The sequence below is a fragment of the Abramis brama genome, assembly GCF_963993115.1.
Source record: "Abramis brama genome assembly, chromosome: 18".
Taxonomy (NCBI): domain Eukaryota; kingdom Metazoa; phylum Chordata; class Actinopteri; order Cypriniformes; family Leuciscidae; genus Abramis; species Abramis brama.
The window spans coordinates 27,923,343-27,932,766 of NC_139980.1; the positions used below are offsets into that span (position 1 = coordinate 27,923,343).

The 9,424-nt window shown below is 38.7% G+C and overlaps 1 long non-coding RNA gene across 3 annotated transcripts in view; it reads left to right on the forward strand.

Annotated features, from left to right (window-relative positions):
• LOC311068826 overlaps positions 1-9,424 on the forward strand; it is an 85,525-nt gene that overhangs the window by 41,175 nt on the left and 34,926 nt on the right. For 2 of the 3 annotated variants that reach the window (XR_014603433.1, XR_014603435.1), the window contains exon 3: positions 6,306-6,459. The exons of the other annotated variant lie outside the window; for it this stretch is intronic. This is a non-coding gene — a long non-coding RNA (uncharacterized lncRNA). The remainder of the gene's footprint in view (positions 1-6,305; positions 6,460-9,424) is intronic. 3 annotated transcript variants of the gene reach the window in all.

Sequence of the window (9,424 nt, forward strand, 5' to 3'; positions counted from 1 at the left end):
CCAAATAAAAGGTGTGATAACTGAGGCTGGTCCAGTTTTGACTGAGGTTAATGTGAAGGGACCCCATGGCTTCCACATGTCACATGACGCCAAGCAAAGAGTAAGTTTGAACAGTTTGAAAGAACCTTTCTCAAAATTGCTGACCATGTCTTTTTTAGGCTAACAGGAAAACTTGCTAACAGGATATCCATAATTATCTGCCCATATGTGGCCAAAATATAAAGGTATCAGAGTAAAGGGGTCTATTGTGTGTGTACACTGCACAAAATGGTGTTCTTTTTTTCTAGTACAAATATCAAAAAATTCTTAAAGTCCCCCTGTAGTCAGTAATTCATTGTAGTCACTTAAAACTCATCTTTGATCACCAAAATGATACTTAAATGTTTTTCATTGAAAAAAAATGTTCATGCCTCACAATAGCTTGAATGTAACTCTACACCCTTGCCTCGTTTAGTATACGCGGTTATATGAATATTCAAATTAGCCGCCCCCATCTCCACTCACTCACACCAACTCAGAGATCCACTCGTTGACGATCACACGTTGAACTGATTGGTTACAAGGTAGTTTGTGACATCAGAAACACCAGCGATTTCAAACCGTCTTTGTTTTACTGCAGTTTTAAGGAGAAAATACTCAGCAATAGTGTTGACTCATGAATTTACACATGGTTTGTCTTAAAGTATATTAGAAACACCATATAGACATATAAACAACATTAAAAGCTTGATTTTCACCACAGGGGGACTTTAAAACAAGAAACAATATCTGCCAATGGGGTCTCAAAAAGAATCTTGTTTTTCCTTTGAATTAGGTTTATTTTTCTGACCCCATTGGCAGATATTTTTCCTTGCTTAAGCTGTACTGGAAAACAAGACAAAATTACTGAGGGAGAATATAATTTTTTTTGCATTGTAAGCCTTTGTATAGACCAGAAGAAAGGTTTTAAATGGATGCCCACTCCAGAGGATTGTTTGTGGAAGCCCTTCCTGTTAAAACGCCCACTTATTCTGCCTCATCCTGTTCATCATGGTGAAACAGGCCATGCTTGTTTTAATAGGTTAGTGAATCAGTAGTTGGAAGAACAAATTCCCTGCCAATTGTCATCTGAAAAAAATCTGTCTACGTGGTGGTTGAAAACCAAGATCGCCATAACAGAATGAATCACTTCCCACTATAGTCGACCAGTATTTTCAGGGACGTTGGGCAATTGTGAACTTTCTGAAAGTTAGTGAGACGTATGCTAAACGTTAGCCGCCCGGGGATGCCTTGGTACGTAATCCCTTCTAGGGTCTGCAGGCAATTAGGAGATGTTCTTTAGAGATTGTAGCGTGGCCGCTGCCTTCCAGCTCAGGGAACCGATGACAGATTAATTTGACTTTAGCTCTGCAACTCCGAGGCCCAGACGGCTGGAAATGGCTAGCGTGGGAGAGAGTGGCAGTGTGCGCGGATTTCCTGCCATGCTCTTGCCTCCTGGAGAACGTTCTCCCAGGAGAGGAATGAAAGGCGAACTGAGCTGAGTGCTTCCTCTGTGCAGGGTTGCAGCTGCTTGACTGAGGTTTTTTTTTTTCTTCGACAAGTGCTTTGTCAGCATGCCACAACGGCCCGAGTGGTGTGAAGGGTTTGCAATGACAATGGAAGTCTGACTCGGGCCAAAGAGCGAATAACACTTGAGCATGCTCTAAGCCCTCAGTACTAACATGTCTTTAACTTAAAGAGGTTGTACAGTGACACAATAGAACGAATGAGTGCTCTATACTGAACAAATGTCATAAATGTGAGAAACAGTATCTCAAAGGTTGGTTAAATTCAGGAAGTCATGTTGTTTTTTGCTGAAGGGTGGAATATTAAATGGAAGTATCTAACATTGTATGTGGTCTTAGATGGTTGCATCTTTTGTATCGTGGTTTTATGGTATTGCTTATGCCTTAATAAAAAGCTGAGGGCTCAAACTTCCCCTGAGAAATGAGCCAATGGAGGTTTTGAGCTTCTAGCATTTCCTGTGATGCTAACCACGACATTGATTTACAAATCACAAACAACCACAAATCACGAAGTAAATCGGCATCGTCTGGGTTATATGCATGTCTTTTAACCAAATTTGTTGGAAACTCTGACCTAAAATGATACCCTTCATTAAGTGCAGGGTTGCAATTTGCATTGAAATGTTGTATGTCAGCTCTTTGGTTGTCTTATGTTGACTAAGAAGATCTCTCGGTTTAGTCAGTTTGAAGAAAAGAAATGTTGTGTTACTGTTCAGTGCATATGCAAAAAAAACCAGGCCTGAAAAAAGTATTTACATTTTAATTCAAATATATTTAGATTTTATATATACAATCATGCTCGAAAGTTTGCATACACCTTGCATCATACAAAATGGGAATTTATAAAAATTACCCTGTTCAAAAGTTTACATACCCTTGATTCTTAATACTGTGTGTCGTTACCTGAATGACCTTTGTGATGGTTGTTCTTGAATCCCTTGTTTGTCCTGAGCAGTTAAACTGTCCAATCTTCTTCAGAAAAAAGGTTCTTCTATTCTATAAGAACCAAACTCTTCAGTTTTCCAGCATCTTTTGCATATTTGAACCTTTTCCAGCAGTGACTGTATGATTTTGAGATCCATCTTTTCACACTGAGGACATTTGAGGGACTCAAACACAACTATTAAAAAATGTTAAAACATTCACTGATGCTCCAGAAGGAAATACGATGCATTAAGAGCCGGGGGGTGAAAACTTTTTGAATTTGAAGATCAATGTAAATTGTACTTCATTTTCTTCCAGAAAACATGTAATTATCTTCTGTTGCTTCCGAAGGGCAGTACTAATTCAAAAAATTGGATATTTAAAATTTGGACATCTTCATCCTATTCAAAAGTTTTCACCCCCTGGCTCTTAATAATGCACCGTGTTTCCTTCTGGAGCATCAGTGAATGTTTGAACCTTTTTCAATTGTTGTGTCCCTCAGTTGTCCTCATAGGCCTCGTTTACACTGCAGGTCTTGATGCCCAATTCTGATTTGTTGCCTATATCCGATTTTTTTGACCGTCCGTTTACACGTTCTTTCAATTGTGACCCATATCCAATTCACGTGTTTACACTTGCCATACTATCTGAAACATCGCGCATGCTTAAAGGGTTAAATTATCTTGCACAGATGGACGAACGCAAAATATGATTGATGCTAGCTCTGCGATATGCGAAGTTCGCCAAACATCACCATGATTTGAGGCGGAGGAGGACGAAAAGTGCCATCATTGCAGCCTGTGCATATGCTTCAGATATTGTGTGCGAGAGAGATCTCAGGACTGGTGGGAGCATATTGTGTTTAAATGTTGGCTTTAACGAGGAGCAGTGGGTCCGAAATTTTAGGATGAGCAAGCCAACCTTTGATATGTTGTGTCAACGTTTGTCCACATTACTCTCCTACGACGACACAACGTTTCGTCGGGCCATCCGTCCCTTTGCTGATGCGCGTCGGGGTTTCTCTCGTCATTAAACCGCGGAGACGTTGCCTAATGCCTCAGAAAATTTTTCCTGTTTAAACTGTCATAGAACACATCCGATCTGTGTCACATATGAGCAAAAAATCGGAATTGGGTCACATTTCACTGACAGTATAAACGAGGCCTATGTGCCTAATAGTCTTTTTTTAGTGCAGTACTTTCAGAAAACTTCACAATAATCTGTTGCAGCATAAATTCCCATACTGGGAACAGAATGGACTTGTCTGTACTACAAACCGGTATCTACAATTATCTCAAGCTCCTACATTGTCCGTGAATCTTCAGTTTTGGGGGTGCTTGCAAAAGAGAATGTGGCAGTGTAATGGGATATTTTATTAAGAAGTTGAACAACTAAAGAAATTGTATTAGTTATTGGTGTTGTCTTTGACTTGAACTTTTGTAATCGTACTGTACAACACTGTTTTAATAGCTCAATCAGTCGTTAGATTGAATAAAGTGGACTAAAATGTCTTAACATTTACCTGATAATCTAATCTGGCAAAATAATGCATTTTTTACCCTACATGTTCGCTTGTATATGACTCATTTAGTTCTGCAAAAGTCCAGATAAAGGTTAAGATTCTGAACCCTATATGGACCTTTCGCGTAGATCCAGCATGGGTGACATAATTGGAATAACAACAGCCCATTTTTGGATGACTATGTCATCAACACTTCGAGAACACCAGCACCCACAGAATTTTCTCCACCTGAGCTAAGAGTGCTGATTTTAACATTTTCAAACCCAACAACCTCTAACAGGAAATACATTTATTCCACACCTATAAAACCGGTTCCCATGTGTCACATGATAGAATTAATGGGTTAAGAAAAGCATTACAACTCCTCAGCACCATCAGTATGGATGCACTGAGGGATGTTTGAGGAATGCAATGGTTTTAAACACTGAACAGATGACCGATAACATGTGTTTGTGCGTGATGAGATGAAATTTAAACTACAGTGCTCAAACAAAAGGACAAAATGTTTATTGTAAATGTGAAAATGCTACCTATATAAACCAGTGAACACTGAACAGATGACCGACAACATGTGTTTGTGCGCGATGAGATGAAATTTAAACTACAGAGTTCAAACAAAAGGAAAAAATGTTTATTGTAAATGTGAAAATGCTACCCATGTAAACCAGTGAAAATTGGATTAGTTTGTTCGTTGAAAGAGGCAAACAAAACTGAATTAGACTTGGACCGGCACAACGAAACATTTGAATAATCACACATGGCTCAGTGTTTACCTGTTTATGCTTTCAGATAATCTCAGGGTTGTCTAGATCAGTAGTACTCGAGCATTTTGTACCATGTCTGATGCAGTGGGCCTCATTGGGCTTTAATTATGAGAGGCACAAATTTATATGAAACATTTTTTTTTTACATTGTACATAAAATATGTTAAGTATTTAAAATTTGTAGAATCATGTGGTCCGCGACTATTGGTACAAGTGCAGTTTGAGGAGTGATAAAAACATTGAACTAGCCCTTTAAGATATAACTCTTTGTCTTCTCTTTAAAACTAATTAATTTGCTCACAGATTTATATCAATGATCTAAACTACATGTATGCCATTGTCCATAACTCAAAGTGATTACAAAACATGCCATAAAAATTAAACGAAAATCCAGGATTTGCTTAAATGGGTGGATGCCATGTGACAAACCAATGCTAAAGTTCACAAAAAAAGCCCCTTTGGGCCATTACAAAGATTATTTTATATAGCATCATTATTTCACAGGCACAGAGGAGGTTGTCTTAACTGCATTTGTAATATGCACTGCATAGCTGGAATGAAGAGTAATCACTATTTTTGGAAATGGAATTCTAGTGTCACTTTTCAGTTTGGATAGGCGAAAAAGGTGCAATGTGCTGGCAGACCGCAGCGGCATTTAAGTAAGAGCACCAAATAATCAGACTGTTAAAAGAAATGGGATTCTGGCAAATGCACTCTGAATTAATTCCCTCTCCCTGTCACATCCAATAGACTTTAATGGAATACTGAGAGGTAGAGGAATTCACCAGTGTTCTATATATTAATTTTAAATTGGGTATAAAGAACAAGTTTACTGCATACAGTACCTAACAATGCTATTCTCAGGCTGTTAGCGTATTACAGCATGTGCTGTGGGACTTCTGGAGGGGGCTAGAATCTAGGAACTGGAGAATGGTGCTGTTTTCAATTAGCATGCCAGTCTGAATGGTATGTCCGGCTGACTGGGCTTTACAAGCGGCGAAACACAGGGGTCTATGGGAGTCGTGCATGCCGGCCTCTATCAGCACCCCTGCAACCTGTTCTGAAAAAGAGCCTTGCCTTGCCTTACATACTCCACAAAAGTTCAGTTCACTTACAATATATATGTGACCCTGGATCACAAAACCATCACAAGGGTAATTTTTTTGAAATTGAGAGTTATGCATCATCTGAAAGCTGAATGAATAAGCTTTCCGTTGATTTATTGTTTGTTAGGATAGGACAATATTTGGTCGAGATACGACTAAACATCTGGAATCTGAGGGTGCAAAAAAAAAAATCGAAACATTGAGAAAATGGCCTTTAAAGTTGTCCATTTATGTTCGTGATTGTGCTGCATCCACTCACAAAAATAATGTTTTTATATATTTGCGGTAGGAAATTTACTAAATATCTTCATGGAACATGATCTTTAGTTAATATCCTAATAATTTTTGCCATAAAAGAAAAATCAATAATTTTGTCCTATACAATGTATTGTTGGCTATTGCCACAAATATACCCGTGCAACTTGTGACTGGTTTTGTGTTCCAGGGTCACATATTGCCATACATTACAATTTTGGGATGGATGGATGGATGGATGGATGGATGGATGGATGGATGGATCGATCGATCGATCCATCGATCGATCTACTACGAAGCCAGACGTCTCGCTCCTGCTGAAGTGAATTCCAGGAACAAATAAGGCAGGTCATACAGTTCATTACCAATTAGACGACTTTATTATACCCCTTTAAAATCCAGATTATTTATTCTATAGATTGAGTTCCACCGAGCAATGAGCAAATAAACCGAATTGAAAACAGCCAGACAAGTTCAGCGTCCAGCTGTGATAAATTATATAAAAATTTGAGCATGGAGATAAATGACACTTTAACAGAGCTGATTTACTGTGGAATCAGTTGCCATGATTCGCAAACCTTTTACAACTTCATCAGATATAGTTTGTGTAATGTCATTCAGTTCTTTCTGAGCAATATTGTCAAGTGCTGAAAAGCCTTTTTATTTATTTTAATATGGAAGATTGTTGCTGTCTTACATTGTTTGTCTTAGATTGATTTTCTTTTGGTTTTTCAGAGATATGGCAAGGTGTCAGATGCGTTAAGGTTAACATGATAAAAACATACTGAATTGCTCATGCCCAAGCGCTTCTCTGAGAGAATTTACTTACCAGCACATTAGCCTGGTTAATAATTTTAACCATCATCCCCGGAGCCAAACACGCTTTGGAGTCTGATGCCTTTTCATAAAGCAAAATACTTTGATTTGCCAGGCTTTAAAGGGGCTCTGAGGAAAGAGGAGGCCCTGCATGGTTGTTTGTGAGAGGCAGAATGAGCTTTTTATCCCAGTTTTTTTGGCAGCACAGCCAGCAGTAGAGGCCCTCAAAAGAGTCCATATAGAAGCCCAAATGCTCAGTAGGCTCTTCACATTTTCCCAGGCGAAAAATCCTGTGCTACTTTTGTTCCATTCGTTTGCGCAACCCGGGTAGGACGAGTGAACTTCTCTCTGGATACAGTGTTCATCGCTGATGACAGAACACACATGATTGACCATAATGTTCCAGATTATTTGAAGTAATTGAAACGTGGCCAAATCACTTGGTCAAACAGTGCTTCTTTCATGTCTATGTTATAGGTCATTAACCCTGACAACAAACTAGTTAGTTGTTTTCATCAGTGAAAACTCCAACAGAGGCCTGAAAACCTGTTTGTCCAAGTTTATTTTTTATGTTAATGTGTCTTATCTCACCCGAGTAGTGAACTTGTATAGCCAGAGACTGTATGTTTGTTGGTAATCCGTTATCAACTGCAAACAGCAAAAAATAAAGCTCCATCAGTGATAATGAATGTTAGGCTAGTGCTGAATGTATTAATCCAGAAATTAAATTATGAATAATTTGATGGCGAAATGTCAGACTTAAGGGCAGCTAGCCTGATTACCGGACACTTCTGTACTCATATGTATTGACCTTCAACAGTGATACGTGTACAACTATATGTAAGTTAGAACTGAGTCAGCTCATGAAAAATGATGATGTTTGTCATATACACATGTAAGGAGAGTATAGAAAGCAGCTGATAAAAAGTCCATTAAAAATCTTTTGGTCGCAGGTCGCTTTAGCAAGCCCTAGAGTTCATGCATTATTGATTTAAATTAAAAGTCATCATGAAATGAAAATTCGCTATGTATATTTTCTTATTGTAATTGACCATGTAATTTTAATCAATCTCATAACTCAATCGTCCAGTTGAACGATTTCTCTCTGGCGACCAATACCAGACTTCTCCAATCATTTTGTCCACTTAAACCCGCCCCTTTCTTACGATCATCTGCAAGCATCCAATCAACAACCAATGGATAGAACTAAATCCCACCCTACCAAGATCAGTTACTACTTTTTCATTGTGACTTTACCAATTTTTATTTTATTTTTGTGTGTGTGATTTTGACCAGTTTATTCAGCATCTCTTAAACCTCATTCTAAGCATGCAGATGTTCTGGTACTTCAAAATGGCTGGCAATGAACAGACACGGATTTGAAGTAAGCTTGAGTAAGTCCCTGATCGAGGTAAAAAATGAATTTGCTCATCCATAATTCAGCAGTGTGTATTTTGTGCTTAGAAATGGCTTTTGTTACCTACAGACCAAGTAAAAACAAGGGAGAGTTTTTTTTAAAAAGTGACTAGTGCATGAACTTTCTTCTGCGTCACTCTCCTACCATTCCCGTTTCTCGTAGATTATTGTTTGTCGAAAAAGATTATAGGTTGACTCGTATGATAATTTATCTCTTACTGGAACTCGTTTCCACTGACGTGATCATTAAGTCCCCTCGCAGGTCAACTTAAAACAGAGTCTTCAGGCCTCTCATGCTCTGCCCGGCAATATCTAAGCTGAGGACAGTAGTAAACCTGACACTTGTTCAAGTTGTTAAAGAAATTACTTAATCTCCAGGCAGGGGTGACTCAGTCATCTATGAAAGAGTAACATGGTGCACAAAACAAAAGGCTCGGACAGGATTAAGCTGTCAGTCTCTCATGCTATGGAGCTGGGTGCCGCTCCAGACTAATGACCTGTAACTGGGACTCAGAGGAGAGCTCTTCCCCTGCCCCAGGAAAACCAGTCTCAATTAGACAAAGACCTCCTCTCCGGAAGCTTGCAGGATGGAGTTTACCAAAACATTTACTTCCTTCCATCTAAGTTGCATCTTCCTCTACTTTACAAATTGTTTACAAAGATACAGTACATGATGAACTTTTTTTATTTCTTAAATATTGTGGCGTAATATGATCTCAGGCTGTCAAGAATAGGTTTATTGACTAATAAACTGGAGAGGAATTATATAAATGCTCACTAATGCAATTGTCTCTTAGGTTTGGACCGAAAGCTTAAATGAAGGAATTCTGCAGTCTCAGCAATATTATTTGATCACGTTTTTGGTCAGGCGGTATTTAAATTTCCAACCAACAAACAATTAGGAGTTATCAAGCCGGCAAACAACATAATAATGATGTCAGTGGAAAAGCTGTGGCCAAAAGCTAAAACTGCGGAATATCGGTCAGCTCTTGGATTGTCACTGTTGAAAAGGACTCCTTCATGACTGCACGAAAACTTCGGCATTATTGCTAACAGATGGAGAACAGAAGAAAAGCT